General features: G+C 36.7%; 1 long non-coding RNA gene across 2 annotated transcripts; it reads left to right on the forward strand.

Moving 5' to 3' along the window:
* The first annotated feature begins 108 nt into the window (after positions 1–108).
* LOC113958078 lies at positions 109–16511 on the forward strand. Of its 2 annotated transcripts, none has more exons than XR_003531409.1 (4): positions 109–238; positions 9076–9131; positions 14347–14435; positions 16408–16511. It is a non-coding gene; the product is annotated as an uncharacterized LOC113958078 (long non-coding RNA). The 2 variants fall into 2 exon arrangements; XR_003531408.1 differs by lacking the exons at positions 14347–14435; positions 16408–16511 and adding exons at positions 11149–11197; positions 12236–12542.
* The last annotated feature ends 60 nt before the right edge of the window (positions 16512–16571 follow it).

The raw sequence follows: 16571 nt of genomic DNA on the forward strand, positions 1-16571 counted from the left end.
ACCAGTGCCCCTTTTGTTTTGGAATCATATGGGAGGCCCGTCAGTCTCTGCTTTTATGACTTCATGTACTTTAAGAGGTCTCACTGAACCAAACAGCCCACAGTACTAGAGCACTAGAAGTTTTGCTTTGTACCTGCCAAGTGTTGAAGCACCACATTGTGGGCAGGGTGACAGACTGCTCTGAGAGCATGCCAGATCGGGAAAGAAAGAGGCAGCTGCCTGGATATAACAAATGAAGGTCAGGAGGATATGGGGTGACAGAAAGGTACCCAAGCATGATTGGTTGTTTAGTGTCCCATGGGGACTTCTCTGGTAAGGCTGGATAACGAGAAAACAGCTTGGGTTTTCTCAGACAAGGTGGGATCTGTGGTTCACCAAATGTTACTCAAAAAAATGGTGAATCATAGATGATGTGTGGATTTTGACATTTCCCCCACCTATAAATACTGTTCTTACCTCACAGGACATAAACTTCATTGTATTCTAACACTAGAGGGTCTTTTCTGGCTTTATGATCTGTCTTACAGACTTGATAACCTCTCCCTCAAGACCCTGTAAGATGATATTAGCCAATAGTGCTAATATCAAAGGTGCTTTATTGAATATGATCAAGGAACCTGTAATGTCAATACAAGGGGCATTTGTTTTGCAGCTTGTTGGCAGCCAGCCAGTTGCTATGCAGTTATGGAGCTCCTTAATGTTGAAGTGGCTTTAAAAGTGTGGTGAAAAAGACTGATGGAAGGCCTACAGCTCTAGACTGTGCAGGAAAGGGATTGCTTGTGTATTACAAAGGCAATATTTTTTTGGTTTATGTTTTAAAGAGGAAGAAAGTAAAGAAAAAAAGGAAGGAAAGAAAAAACAACTGTATTTTGTCAGCTGTATATGCCAACCTGGCAACCAGTGAGAATTAGTGAAATGTTACCAGTGACCTCTTTTCTCATGAAAGAGTAATAAATTGAGGTAGAAAACTTAACATTAAATATACAGTAGAATAGCAGAAAGTCTTGTGACCTTCCTTATTAGGAATTTTGTGCCTCTGGATTTGAGTCCTTCTTGTGGTGGCAGGCAGAAACATGAGACGTTTCAGTCCTGACTTGATTCACACAGTGAGGGCTGAAAGTAGCAGCTGCCCACGTGAATGACCAAAGGTTGAATTCTTCAACTGTAAATTATGCATTCAAAGGAGGCTTAACAGCAAGTTATTTTGCAATTTGTCACGTTTATGTCCTAGCGGAGACTAGGCTTGTGAGAAGTAGTAGCACCTGTGTACCTTGGGCAGTCACACACTTTGTTTATGGATGTTTCTTCTGGTACCATTCAGACAAATCGCTTTAAAACTGCAGTGATATTGTCAGTGATATCTTCTAATGGTGTTGAAAGTATGGAGCTGTCTGAAGGCTGTTTTGATGAGCCAGCTGAAAAACAAACAGTAAAGTTTTCTCTCTACAGTGAGATTTTAGAGACGTGCTGCAGGAGTTGGTGTATCATCCAGTTGTATAAAGACCAGATAGAGATGGAGGCATAGAATATCTGCAAAAGGGATAGATTATTTTTACTCAGTTTTCTGTGTGAATGAATGCTATTCAAGTTATTATGTTGTCTCGGTGGATTATGCGTGTTAATATATTTACATTCAGAAAATGTGTATATCAGTCTCTTCTAGCACTCTGTCACCTGTACAAAATAAAGCATGTGAATAGTAAAATTCAGCCTTGCCTTCACTCTACTTTCTCAGTCCAAAACCAAAAAAATCCCCCAGTTAAAACTTTAAGCTACACTGAAGTGAATGAAATAAGAGTTCATTGGTTTGGCATATTATCAGCTCATGCTATTGTTCCCCATGAAAGCAGAGATAAATTGTGAGTAACACACAGTGCATGGGAGCAGAGAGAGAGGCCTGAAAGGAGTGTCAGTGAAAGCTCCTCATCTTATTGCAGTTGCTGGCACAGAAATGAGAAAACTTTGGTTTACACTATTCTAATCTTAATGCTTTAATATTAATATTGTTTACAAAAGCTGAACTCTATCTTAATATTGCAAAATGAGTTTACACGAAGTCTGAAAGTGCAGGATGAAAACTGGCTTCTCTGCTCTGACACAGTATGTTGTGGCATGGCACTGGCAACCTGGAGAGAGGAAAGGGGAGTTTTTTTTCTGCGCACATTTTCTTGTGGAGGGAGAGAAAGAACTTGTGATAGCTGACAAGCTGGTGTTTAGTGTTCACACTGACAAATAGATGCATATCCATGTATGAGAAATTTCCAAACAAGTTTTTAGTGATGTATAAAACTAAACAGTCAAATGTTTATGGTCTGATAAGGGGATGTATTTGCTTAGGGTTTTGAATGAGCATGTTGAAATCAAAAAGATGAACTATTTCTGATTTTAGTGGTTTACACATTCGTTGTTTTAAAAATGAAACTAAAATGTATAAAATGGCTTTTTCTTTATAAGGCTGTTTGCATGCACAGTTTAATTAATATGTGCTAATTTAAATATTTTTGCAAGAAAAATAGTCTTTATGGTCTTTGCAGGCTTTTAAAGCTGGCAAATATACTCATTAACTGAAAAAGATTATGAAATAAAGTTTCTAATTAAAACAAAATGTTTAAATAAGTTCTTAGTGTCTAAATTAAAACTTTAATTTGAATTTAGATTATATCCATAGCTTTAGTTGATATAAAAGTATAAAACCTACAAACATTAAATAAGTAACTGCTTTTTTGAGAGTAGTAAATGCAGAAAATCAGATGTATTTTTGCAATAGAAAAATTCTGTATTGGTTCTACATTTGAATGTTTATCTCATCTGAATTTCTTGCATGAGAAAATGGATGAGATGTTTTATGAATTAGAAAAGTGAAAAGAAAACATAAACCATAGGATGAACTTGTCTGATGTTTAAACACAAACATTAAATAGCTGAACAGTCTTGTCATTGTTCTAAAAAGCTTATAATTATGCATTGAAAGTAGAAGTGAAGCTTTTTTCACTAAATGCTATAAAAACATTGCTGATAATAATCTTCTGATTTTTACAGGATAAAAAGTGTAATGAAAAAGTTAAAACCTGGGATTTCAGAATTTTCCTTTGATATAGTCTCCTAAATAAATAAAGGAAGTAAAAATAGCTAGTCACCTACTTACGTTATTGTCTTTGTTGCCCCTTTTTTTTGAGAAGTTCTGGGTACTGGGTGTTTTTTCCCCTACAGAAAATTCTTCAGTCTTTTCTCTCTTACTAACCTTCCAAATCAGCATCCAGTGTGCCCTTCTGAACTGCTGTAGCAGTCAAGTAAGCCCAAGTGGTTGTCATTCTTAGACCATAAAATTTTCTAATAAGGAAATTAATTGTGAATTCCCACTTAGTTTTACCTGTTCACCTAATTTTTGGTATTGTCCTCTTTCTTTACAAATTCCATTCCTTATTTTTCCTGTATTCCTGTAATATGGAACCTCTTACAAAAATGAAATTAACATATTTGAATCCGTGCTCCAGCCAGATGAACTGAATTTGTGGCATCTCATTCTAAAGATACATTGCTTTAAAAGTTTTGTTGCATTTTACATACCCCCCCATGTGCATTAGCACATTTAGTAATATTAGCTACATAACAACAGTGGTTTCAATCTTATTATTCATGCATTTGTAATGGTTTTTTGTTGGAGGGAGAGGAGATACTGACTGTTGTGTTTATGCAGTGGCACAGCCATTCCATAATCAAGTGATGTTAATAAACATGAACTGATTAGAGTGTCCTTTTTCCCCTCTGAGTCTGTCAGAGCCACAGAGACCAGCCTTGATACTCCTCCTGGCTGCCACACAAACTGTAGTTGAGGTTCTGGGCTGGGCATGGTTTTTAGTGCCAGAGCTCTGGGCTGTTTGGATGCAGATTCTTGGATCAGCTGATTCTCTCTAAACCCTGATCATTCATTTTGCTGTCGTGCTCATGAATGCCTCTGAGCTAACCTTTCTGGATGAAAAGAGTTTCTTTTTAATCTAAATTTAATCCACTCCTCTCTATGATTAATTTGACTGAATGGAATCCTGTGGTTGTGAACAGCCTTCTATTTTTAGCTGGAAAAAAAGTTTTGAAATAGATATTTTGCTGGTTTTTTTCCCTTTGATTGTAGACAGTATGCCTGTTACTCAGTAAATACTTCTTTTCAACTTTAGTCCTTACAGGCTGTCTATTTAACATCCTCCTAGTAATGTTAACAACCTGTGCTTTTTGAGGTCAGAGTATATAGCAATGATATTATATTATATTCTTTTTCAGAATTAGCTATATACTGATGTTATAAAGGCGTTTCTGTGACCTTTAGCCATCACTCTCGATCTGCATGATTTGATATAAATAAAAGCACTTCTCTTTTTTCAGGGACGGGGGTGGGGGGAGCAATCTTTGGCCTTCTGTATGGAAACTGGTTTGTGTTTTCGTTAGAGAAAGGTCTAAAAACAGGTGACAGTTTAAAATTTTTGAATCCTACAATTGTCTTTTACCCCAAATTAAGTTCGGGCATGTTCCATGAAATAGTGGTCTATATTACTAGTTGCCAGACTGTGTCATGGACAGGTTCTTCTGCTGCAGTTGTCCTCGTTCTTTTCTTTATAACTAATAGAGAGTGTATAACTATTATAACTAGATGAAAGTGTACAATATTTTTAATAATTTAGAGCATATGTCAGTTTAACACACACTGATTTTCTGGGCTGCTAATATACTCTTAGTTACTATCTAAGGAAGTATCAGTTCATTAAATATTTTACTGCAATTTTGAAGAATTGTGTAAGTGAATAAGGTTAAAATATATTATTGTTAATGCAGTGTCAGTTTAAGTTGTCAATTGGGTGGATTTCCAGAGTCCTCTGGGAAATGAAACAAACATTAAATTTCCCAGAAAAGTCATTAGATAGTGGCTCTTGGAAAAAAACAGAGCTTTCATGTGTTTTGCAGTTTTTAAGAAATACTTACTTTTTTAACTTTCTTGTAATGCAACAGAACATGGGATGATTCAGTACAATGGACTGTATATAACTGTACTACCTATTCATCTTGCTACATTGCATAGAAAAAGATCACTTTTTTTTTTCCCTGCTGTGAAGTTTTCAGTAAAGATCAGTTTAATCTTAGCATGGGAAAGAGTATATACTGACCTTTTTGGTCACATCGGCTACCACCACACATTCAGGTGTGTTTTGATTTTTGTTCTCTAGACAAGAATTGTACGCCTAATTTTAAGATCTTTGAGATATTATCTCATTCAACAGCCTGGTGGGCAGATATTTGTAAACCTTCTCCTGAGTGAGTCTTTTAATTTTTTTTTTTTTTTTTTTTTTTTTTTTTTTTTTTTAGTTTTTCTTTTTCTTTTTTTTTTTTTTCCGGAAAGGTGGAAGTGGTAAGAAACCGTTAAACTAGTGGTTAAGAATGTAGGTGTCTGTGGGTATTGATGGGAAATAGTCGTTAGAGGAAAGCTGCATCACCACACAGGAAGAAGCATAAAACTCTTGAAAGCATTTTCTCCAGCTGTTGTGGAAGAACAATTCAGACAGTAGAATTTGAAAGCCACAGATCTTATACCTCATTGATAGCTGAGAGGGTCCTTCCAGAAAAAGGACTGATTAGCTGCAGTCTTTTAACAGCTCTCTCCCAAAGACTCAGCAGTTTCGCAGAAAAGATAGGTTTAACAGTAGGGAAACAATAAATTGCAAATACATAATTAAATTTATACAGGATCATCTTCAAGCTTTCCAGTGAAAAACACAAACTGTGAAAGAAAGTAGTGGATCTTTGCGTTTTGAAACAGAATATGGCTCCATAATTTATTGTAAACCTGTTTGCCACTGAAATATTCTGCAAACATTACAACTGGTTAAACTGCTGCAAAATTTACATTTAAAACCATTTATGAGTGTAACTAACTCCCCTTCCCCCAGACAAAAAATTTCTTTATTCTTTCAACTATTACATTTTGCATTAAGGCCTGGGCAAATTTCCCTGTGACTTGCAGTCATTCAGTTATCTGCAGGAGCTGTGAGCTGACAGCTAGGTGTTCCTCTTTCTTCTCCCGCTTCCCCTAGTCTGTCTCAAAATAGAAAGACTATTTTTCCCATATAAATGTCCAGTGCTCTGCCATCAAGTAACTTCAGCACTTATTTCCCATGACATGTTGTTGGTAGCTACTCTATTTCTAAAAGATTGCCCACTAGCACCCTTGGAATAAATATTTGCAAGCTTTCTTTGAAGTATGTATTTGGAGACAAAGCAGACCAGCATGCGCTTTAAGCCAATATTTTTCTTTCAAGTGAAATTCAAGGGAAGCAATATTACAGTTTATAAGAGTAGTACATGATTCACTTAACGGATGGTGCATTTTATAGTCCCACTCCTTTTACTGACCTATTACATCATCACAGGCAAGGTATTTCATCTCTCTGCTTTTGTCCTTCTGAAGGCAAGGCTGGTCACTATTTTTTCGGTTTGTATATTTTGAAGCAACATTTAGTAAATTCTGTCTCATGTAGTGAATATGTGTTCATGTATGGTGTCAGCTAAAGAGGAGGACCCCAGGATAAGAGAGAACACAGTATAGTCTACGGTTCTCTGTGATATTTAACCTCAGTAAGAACAATCTTAGGAAAAGCAGTTTTTCCACAATGTGGGCAACCCCAGAACTGTAAAAATACATAGATGATGATGCATTTGGTATGCATTAGCTTGACTTTAATGTCCTGACCCAGAAACACTCTCATACTGACAATCTGGTTTTTATGTGAAAGAAAAAACTAATGGGGTTAGTATATACCTACCACAGGACAGATGTTGCTATTTGATACCAAGAACCAAATTGACTACACTGTCTTTACTGGAAATCCTATTTAACATTTTGCTTGTGTTAATATTTCCATGTGCTGATCCTCCCGGGCAACACCTCAAAGTACTTGTATTTCATCACTAAAAAATTTTAGTCTTGTTGAAAATCATAGGGACTTGAATTTTTGAGGTTGGTTGTTATGTTTTGTTTCAAGTTTCACCAATTACTACATCAGAGCAATACATAAAACAAGGGATTTAACTTCTTTGGACAGATATCCAAAAGGTATGTGGTTTGAAACATGGGAAACAAGGCATGACTCTTCTGTGCCACAGATACCAGTGTCATTTTAGCAAGCCATTTAATATTTCTGTTCCTCACATCTCCACTAAGGAAAGGAAAATTGTGGTATTTCTCTGCTTGGAAATAGCACCTTACAGAGGCTACTGTATTTCTGGTTGTTTGTAAAATATCTTTGGTTGCCTTGTTTCCAGACCCTCTGTTCTCACATATCGAACTACTATTATAACTTTAGAGAAGCGTCTTGCCAAAGTCTGCACCTAGGTGGGTACATCAGGTGCTACTGCTGTTCTCAAAGGGTCAGTTGAGAAGTATTTTAAAGGAAATGAGGTTCTGTGTCATTGATGTTTTACCTCTTCTAATTCAAACACTAAAAGAAAACAAGTACCAAGATTTTTGTCGCTTCTGTAGTGGGGATGGGAGTAAAGATGCTGCCCTTCTGTGTCTATATACTTCATACATGAGTACTATGATACACTAGAGATGTATATTCTTATAAGAACAGATGGTATCTGTCCATAGTCCAGGCAGCCTGTGAAAGCCAAAAAACTTCTGAAACTCTTCCAAGAATAATGACTTGTTCCCCAAGACAAACTTATTCAGGATGCAGTTACCAGACAAAATTCAACATTCTCTATTAAGAGAAGCTGTTTGAGCAAAGGCAGTTATTACACGCTATGACATTTTGAAAATGAAATTGATGGATTCTTCTCGCATCTGGAGCAGACACTAATGGAAACTCTTGTGAATGTGCTGAGACCATTTGAACAAGCTGCTAAACAGCACAGAAAAGCCAAGTCATACCACCCCTTCTTATTCTGTGATCGTGGGTGCATGACTGCTCTGCTCCCCACCACCCTTGAAGTCATCCAACAAGGAATCACATTTGTTGCCGAAACATTTAGGGGAGAGAAAAAGAGGGTGCAGGATATTTAAACAATTTTTCAGGTTTAGAAAAAAGTCTCCATTTTTATGGGAGTTTGCTTCTAAATCCCTTTCTTTGAGAAAGCTAATGGAAATTTAGTGTCGCGGGTAACAAGATTAAGTGGCCGCATATATCTGAAGAGTTGTAGAACACTCATGTTCCTTTGGCTACCATTATTTCTATAAATTCTCTTTGAAACATTGCTTGGGGGTAGGCAGAAAAAACTGTATTTGTTGAAGCAAGCAAAGGAAAGAAGTCACATCCTTTTGCTGTCCTTTGCCCCTGCTAACTCGTTGAGCCCAACTTAAAACATAATTCGGATACTTGTCTGTTGGGATTTCAAATAACCATCTGGCTAACTAATGTGATAATTAAGTGTCTTGAATTCCATCCCAATAATTTGTCATTTAAAACAACAATAACAACACTTTAGTAGTTCAAGCTTTTTTAATTTTATTTTTTGTTAATTCTGTGCAGGTCATGTTTAAATTTCAAAGCCCAAGTAGCTAGGCCATCAGACAGACTCTACTTTTTGAATCGCTGATACACATTTGTTAAAGTCACTCAGATACTATAAAGAACTGGATAATTAGTCTTTAAACAAAAACAAACAAATAAAACCCAAAACCCCCCAAAAAACCCCAAACCAAACCAAAATCCCCTCAAAATTCTCAAAGAGCCTGTTTTGGAAAGGAAATTTATTTCTGAACATGAATTTATTATTCCTTAATTTCACTGAATGGACAGGATAATTTTCTTGTATTGCTTGCAAACTCTTCATAAACTCTGTGCAGGTGAATTTGTTTTGTGGTTGTTCCCTGTTCACACTCTGGTTTGTTTGAAAATATATTGCTAAAATTCTGAACAGTTCCAGTACAAATGATGAAATTTTCAAGATTTTAATGTATTTTAATGCTATATAAATATTGTGGAGCGATAGTGTTATAGAGCAGTGACCAAAAGTTGGGCCGCTCTGTGCTAGAAGATAAGACCAACACAGGGCTGAGGCAAATTTCACCAGTGTTTCCTCTTCACACAGACCCCTCTGAACACAGTACACACTGTTCCTCACAACACCTTCCAATGGAGCAGTTGGTGAGTTGCTGAGTGACTGAAAAGTGCTGGCTTACACCAATAATTCTACTAAACTTGGTGAGGAAACTTGTGATATAGTGCTACTAGAAAAATAATCTCTTCATATCTTCTACTGATTTTTTCACTGGTACAAAAAGAGTTTGATTTTTGTGAAAATCACATAACCAACACGTGATCTTAGTACAGCATTCTGTAGTGTGTGTGTTTCTCTGTGTCTAAGACCTATGGACTGTTTCCTTTTAGCTGACATATTTTAGGGAATGAAGTGAAATAGGTATTTGATAAAAGAATCAGAATGGCACAGGTGCTAGCTTGAAATTGTTTCCTGTTAGTCACTGGAGTATTCCTGCTTGTGCTGGAAAGCTGGACTAGATGACCTCCAGTAGTCCCTTCTAACCTTTCCCATTCTATGATTCTGTGATTTCTGATTATTACACTTGTGAGGAGGTGTACATAATTATTGAACACAGTTAAGGATTAAAAAATTCTGCAAAAATGTTATCAGCATCTGTATTTAAACCAATCATATAGCAAACTGCTGTTTTGACCAGAGAGTTGGACCAGATGATCTTCAGAGCTCATTTCCAAATTAAGATATTCTATGTCAGATATATTTTAATTAACATTACCCTGTCCACTAGTCTTAATTACCTGAAAACAGAACTCCTTGTGGGGATGCTCTTGACTTCAGTGAGTTATCCTGGAATTAAGGAGAGCAGGAAGAGAGGATCCCAGAAGACTCAGGTATTTGGGTTAATTACCGGACATGTGGTAACACAAGTTGAGGTCTGACCTTTGATTTGGAAAATAAGTGGACCACTTCTCTTAATCTTCCTTTATTTTAATTGATTGTGAAAGGTCTGTTTGATTTTGATGTGTAACGAAAACAAATTATGGAACATCAAAAAATGCTGCAAATCTGGCAATTCCTGGTTTCTTGCCAGCTGTACTCAACTGGATCTAGTTAGAGGAAAACAAACCTTATATAGTCCTATTGTTTCCTTTTCTCTCTTAATTATAATAGAGAATTGCTTAATGATATTTCTTTCAAATTATTTCATTCTAATTAGGAATGTCTATTAGTTACTTCAACATAACATTCTGAAGAGATATATATGTACTTATGGTTTCACAACTATTTTAGGTAGATTAGTTCTTATGCTTCAGTCAAAACTGTGTTGAGGAGGAGGTGGGCCAAAGAGCTTATAAGGACTAACAACAATACGAAAAGCTATCACAAGAATTTCAATAATAAGGGTAAACTTTTTTATTTTCTGAGGGTAGATAGACATAAGGTAAGAAAAGGTATGAAAATCTCATGTGTTTTGTTCTTCAGCCATACTAAAATAGAAGGGGCAGATAGATAGGGCAAAGGAAATTCAAAACAAAATTTTTTCCAGGGAAGAGTCAAGTATTTAAACCTTCCATATCCCAACTGAATGTCCAAAGCAAAGGTGTCTATAGAAACCACTTCTTCTGTAGCCCAATAAATTTTTGAGGTCAAGAGACTAAGTAGCTCACTGGATGACTCTCAACAAATGAGAACTATGATCTCACTTGGTGTTGGATAAAATGAGGGAGCATCAGGCTGCCAGAAAAATAACTGCACTTCTTATTGGTGCAGTGAATGTAGCTTTGAATAAATGTTGACGAGACAGTGTCTCTCAGAAGTGAGATGGAACCAAATTAGGACCCATTATTAGGAAAAACACCATGTTACAATTTACAGTCTAGTCCTAAACTGAATAGTTATCATATGGTGCTAATACTCATTTTGCTCTTCTGTGAAGCAGGTCTGGGATTTAACATCTTGAGATTGGCTTAATCTGGAACATATGTGTTTTCTTTTATTTCACATATGTGTTCTGCATTTCCCTTTTTCCAAGAGCTAGGATCAGCGTGATAGTATGCTGTGATGAGAGAAATACAGAGATCATTGTGATATGGCTATAGAAGCAATATGGGACCTACAATAAAATATCTATGTTCTCTTTTATGGATTTGTTTTGTGGCGCAGGCTAGTGTTTGTTAAGATTAGAAAGCGACAGTTTCCCCTATTGGTCATGGTAAGTGTGTGTATGTGTGTTCCATCTCCCCAAAAAGCTTTAGTAACTTAACCTTTGCTACAAATTTTAGTAAACATTCAGCTGAAGCAGCCTGAAATGATAAACCCTCAGCATGTGTCTGCCTTCTGCCATGGGAATGCTGTGAAGGAGTATTCTATCACAAAGTTTGGGATCACTTAGATTTTTCTGGGTCTTTGTGGCTGGATCTATATAGATCTAGCATTTTAAGACAAAGGACTGAAAGATTTCTTCAAATAAAGGGATTATTTATAGCATTAGTTTATCAAAGTGGAATAAAAAAATTCATATAACTTGAAAAGCATTTCATGTAAAGATGTCATTTCCCTTCAGTACTAAAATATAAGTATATCCCATAATATTTTCTTTTGTTATGTAGAGCTATGTTACAGTATAGTACAAAATAAATTAAATTCCTTGTCATTACAATGTAGTATATGCAATTCTAGCAGAATTGTTTGTCCAATATGATTTTCTTTCTAGTCAGAAAACCCCTAACTGCCACGATGAAACTGTCTTTTCTGGCAAAAGAAGCTCCCTTGATCAGTGCTACTTACCCACAAGGGATTTTCTTTTGTCTTGTTTGGTCATAAGGTTGTCTTACGATGTGAAACTAGTTCAGTGTGGTAAATGAAGTCTCAGCTGAAAACTGATTATGTAGCACAGTGCCTCTTCCCAATGCATTGTTTCCTTTTGCTAGAACCTGTGCTTTTAAATAAGTGAATATGGAAAGTACATTTGAATTATAAATAACCTGTAAAGGAAAATCCAGAAAAAAGACTTGCTGTCTTTTCTAAAACACATCAAACCTCTGTTATGTGTTTGAACCGTCGCATTTGCATGGAAACTCCTCTTTACCCTAGTGAGAATTCAGGGGAATTTATTGGACATATTTGAGCATGCTCACTGATGCTAGGGAGTAAAGACAGGTTATCTAAAACAAACCTTCTATTTGATCTAATCTAGTTTTCTTCAGCCTTCACAAGACTACAATCATAAAATTCTCTTTTATTATAACAGGCACAAAACAAGTCTGGGAAGGGCATTAAATTCTGCTGTATAATTAATATTGGACAGAGTCTCTGTGCTGCTACTCCAAAATGGAACAGTAAAGAGTTGCAAAAATAACTAAGCCCCTGACATCATCCTGCATAAATTGAATGAAGGAGAATTTTCAATCCCTGACTAAAGAAGAAGAAAGGGTATAGGGAGACACTAGAGGGTCACCTGCCTGAGAGGGTGAGCCCTGTACTTTGCTGAGTGTTGATCAAACACCCAGTGAGGCAGAGGAGCAGCCATGCAGCCTCACCTTCACCAGAATATGAAATATATAATGGCAGAAATGTGCAATACTTCCAGCTCTTCTTTCATTCCTTATTCTCCAGGTTGAACAGGGTCTCGAGTCAGGGTTTTGATTCTAGCTTGTAAAGATCAAACTACACAGGCCTAGCCAAGATTTGCCTCAAGAACATTATTTTGTGAAACTTTTCAGCCTCTAAAATGGAAATTCTTATGCAGCCTACACTGCTGTGCAGCAGACATGGCCTCTGCTGAAAGAATAGTGCATAAAGTGTACATTTTTTATCAGTAGCATATGTATGGTGTTTAATTTGGTTGTTTTAAGAGCATACACCTAGGTTATATTTGCCAAATAAAAGTTGACTGGTGATTTGTTCTTAGACTGTTGCGTCTTAACCAGCAGAATGGGTTCTTTACAGCACAGTTTCAAAATCTACGGTCAGAAACTTTACAGAAACATGCTTAATATAAAAAAAATTCACAATCTTTTGTAATGATGCTACACAAATTGAATTTCTTTGGCCACTGTGTTGCATGAAGTATGAACATGTAGTTTTATTATTCACTGAACAAATGTTCACATTTTATTTAGCAAACAAGTTTTCCAATGCAGAAATGCATGTTCTAAAGATGGACCAGGATTAATGGATATGTATAAAAAGGGAGAGGGTAGCAAGGAAGTGTCAAATCAGTATAATTACTTCTGACTGATTATTAAAATGTACAAGCTTAATTTTTTTGCCATTATATTGTCATGTGACTAAAAAACATTCAGTGATGGATGACTAACATTGTGCTGTTATATATACAAATATGTTTGTCAAACTCTTTGTTCTCTGAAATGAAACAAACAGGAAACTGCATGTCAGGTCCTCTGATGATGTGTTTTGTCTTATGCAAAGTAGGAAAGTCTGCATTCCAGTTTGTATTTTTTCCATCTTGTGTTCAGGTTCTATGTCCAAACTACTTCTCCATTTTAGAAGTCAGCATAAATCTATCCCATGCAAATATTTCATTTAAATTGTTATGAGAAAAGCAACAAAAGTTGGTCTTAGTTATTCTAAATTAAGACTATAGTTTTGGAAAAGAAAACAGTCCAAGACAGAAACATAAACATGCTTTCATATCCATATGGTTTATCTTGCCGAGAAGCTAGGGAAAGCTTGATTCCTGACATCCATTTACAAGTATATAAAACCTCTCTAACTTCTAAACTTTTTAAACTTTAAAACCTTTTTAACTTTTTAACTATTCAAAACTTACATTGCAAGGAACTGCCTTGGCAACGAATGAATAATTTATGTGATGGGATTCCACGCTCAATTTCTGTGCTTCTGTGTTATATGTGTGATGTTAGGAAATGTAACTCTTCCTTTCAAAGAGGTGGTTTCACATTTTATAATAAGTCATTTTAACCATTGTTTTTAAGCCTCTGTTTAAATAGAATGAGTTTTTTAGGGCTGGAGTTTTTTTAAGCTTGATTTTGCTTATGCCTTATCTCTGGAAAGAACTGCTGTGAGAGAAAAAAAAATGAAAGTGGGTCTATGGAAGGTATTGCCAAAACAAAACAAACAGAAACAAGAAAAAGAATCAACAAAACATTAAGAATTTTTTTTTTTTTTCTGGTAACTAGGGTGAGTTCACAATTTACAAGTTGGAAACTTGATCAGAAGGACCAACTGGGTTGTCAGACAGACAATTGTGTAACAAGCAGTTAATCCAGGCAGGCCCAGGGGACATCATCTGCTCCTCCTCTCAGAGACTGCACAGCACTTCTAATACCCTGTAACAAGCTTAAACCCATAATAAAAGATCTGTGTTCACAATTACAGTGTGCCACAGAAAGAAGGCAGGAGACCCTGGAAGCTTTATTGGTATCACAGGACATGGCAGTAGCAAGGACTTGCGAAGAAATTTCTAGGTGAGCTTCAGAGGCTCCAAGGTCTAGGTGAGCTTCCTTCTGTGTGAGGAGGGGAGACCCACAGCCCAGGCACTTCTGCCAGGCAGCCCTGTGGGGAAATGCCTTCCTGGCTGCAATCTGGTAATCTGTGAGTGCTTGAGCCAAGCATCTCATAAGCTTCAGGGATTTTTTTTATCAGCCAAAGTTTTCTGTTCCCAGTTCTAGCTACAACTACATTTCCTCAGAAAAGTACCCTGGGCATTAGCTAATATGTCACCTTGGGGAAAGTGGTTGGGGAGAAAAGGTGATGGAAAAAAAAGCTGCTAGGTCCAGCACCAATCAGCGAGAGTGCTGAAGCAAGGGGGAATACAAGCTTAATGCAAAGGTCCTTTTGAACCACTTTGTCACCACCCTCAGAAGGTGTAAGAACAAACTACATGGCTTTAGAGAAATGCTCTCAGTCTGCAGAGAGCCACCTCTCATGTGCTCTGTTCCCCTCCCCACCAAGCTGTTAGGTCAGGCACATGAAGGTCTCTGGATTTTGGTCGCTGTGGCCATAAGGTATGGGACTAGAAAAAATGTAGAAAGGGGATTTTCTATGTTTTGCTGAAGATCAAAGCCAGTCCACATCTAACATCAGCAGCTGGCTTCTGTTATCGTTGAATGAAACAAAAAACAGAATTCAAGGATATTTGTATCATTAGGACAGTCTCCTTGTTGAACACTTCCCAAAAAACTCGTACAATAAAAAGCTAAAAATAAATGTTAACTGCAAATTTGAGATATTTAAGTATTGAGTATTTTCCTTTGTGAATATTCTTGAGAGAAGCCTGTTTTGGAATAAATAATGCTTGATCAAATCAGTTTGCAAGGTGGTTGTTAATCATACATAAGTTAATAATATTGGCTTGTTTTAATTGAAACTTGGTTGAAAGAAGTGTATATTAGCCTGGCTTTGGTCTTTCAGAGCTGCTTTGAACTTTAAGGAAACATATGATAAGGTCATATTTTAGGCCTTTATTAACAACACCTTTGTAGCATTAACACTGAAGTCGAGCACCTTTTTATACCTGACACTTTTTTTTTTCTGTTACACCTTAACATATGGTAATGAGAACGTGACAGGGCTGCACAGCCCAGCTCTCCACACAGAGCCTGCTCTCCTTGCACTGTTACCTGCACAGGCCTGAGCAAAACTAAAAGCATGTTATGTTTTACTCCTTTCTCACCAACACACTGCTAATTTGAACTTAACCTTAAAAAGTTTGATGCATCTTTGATTGTTAAATCAAAACCTGTTTATTAACCAATGTGTGTTTGATACATGTCTGTCTCTAGATGCCTGGTTCTCATTACTTCAGATATTTAACTTGAATGATCAGTCAATTCCCATGAATGATTTAAAGAATTTGATATAAGCTGAAATAAGTTAAATGCCTAATTTTAAGCATAGATAATTGAGTGACCCAGTTCCTTTCTGCTTAAGATGTTCAAAGAGGCTTAATTTCAGTTTCTGATGGATGTGTTGCTGTTTTATCCAACTCTCTTAATCCCAACCTTGTATAAACCCCACATTGGTATATTTTTAAGCAGAGACTGAGCCAGGAGTTTCTGTGCATGTGTGTGTATACTCAGAGAGTCAATGTCATTTGGCAGCCTGAAAACTCTGAATCAGGCTTAGTAGTGATGTTCCTTAGACCTGAAGGGGATACAGTTTCCTGCAGAAGGGTGAAGGAGAAACATTCCTAGCACACTGTCTGACAGAGGGTGATGGAGTTGCTCAAGTCCATTCAGGTCTGTGTTTCAGTGTGGCAGTCTCCAGGCCTTAATCCTTTCGGGTCTCATATGAATTGCTGTATAACTCAGTGGTTTTACATTCAGATAGGAATTTTTTTTATCACTGTCTTAAAGAATTAACCTTTCAGTGGTACTGGAAAAGAACAGTAGTACTGTGATCCTTGTCTTAAATAATGTTATGAACTCTCCACACCAGCTCAAAAACCATAAAAGCTCAAGATCCCAGAAGATCAGCTATGAATCCAGACTTTCCAGTGTGATAAGCTCTCTCCATCTTGGATTTCAGTTCATCCACTCTAGAAATAAAGACCAAAGGATAAGATTTGAAAGGGATTGGACTTGTACAACTGGAGTTGGGCG

This window comes from Corapipo altera, unplaced genomic scaffold, assembly GCF_003945725.1.
Source record: "Corapipo altera isolate COAL_440 unplaced genomic scaffold, ASM394572v1 119, whole genome shotgun sequence".
NCBI lineage: Eukaryota > Metazoa > Chordata > Aves > Passeriformes > Pipridae > Corapipo > Corapipo altera.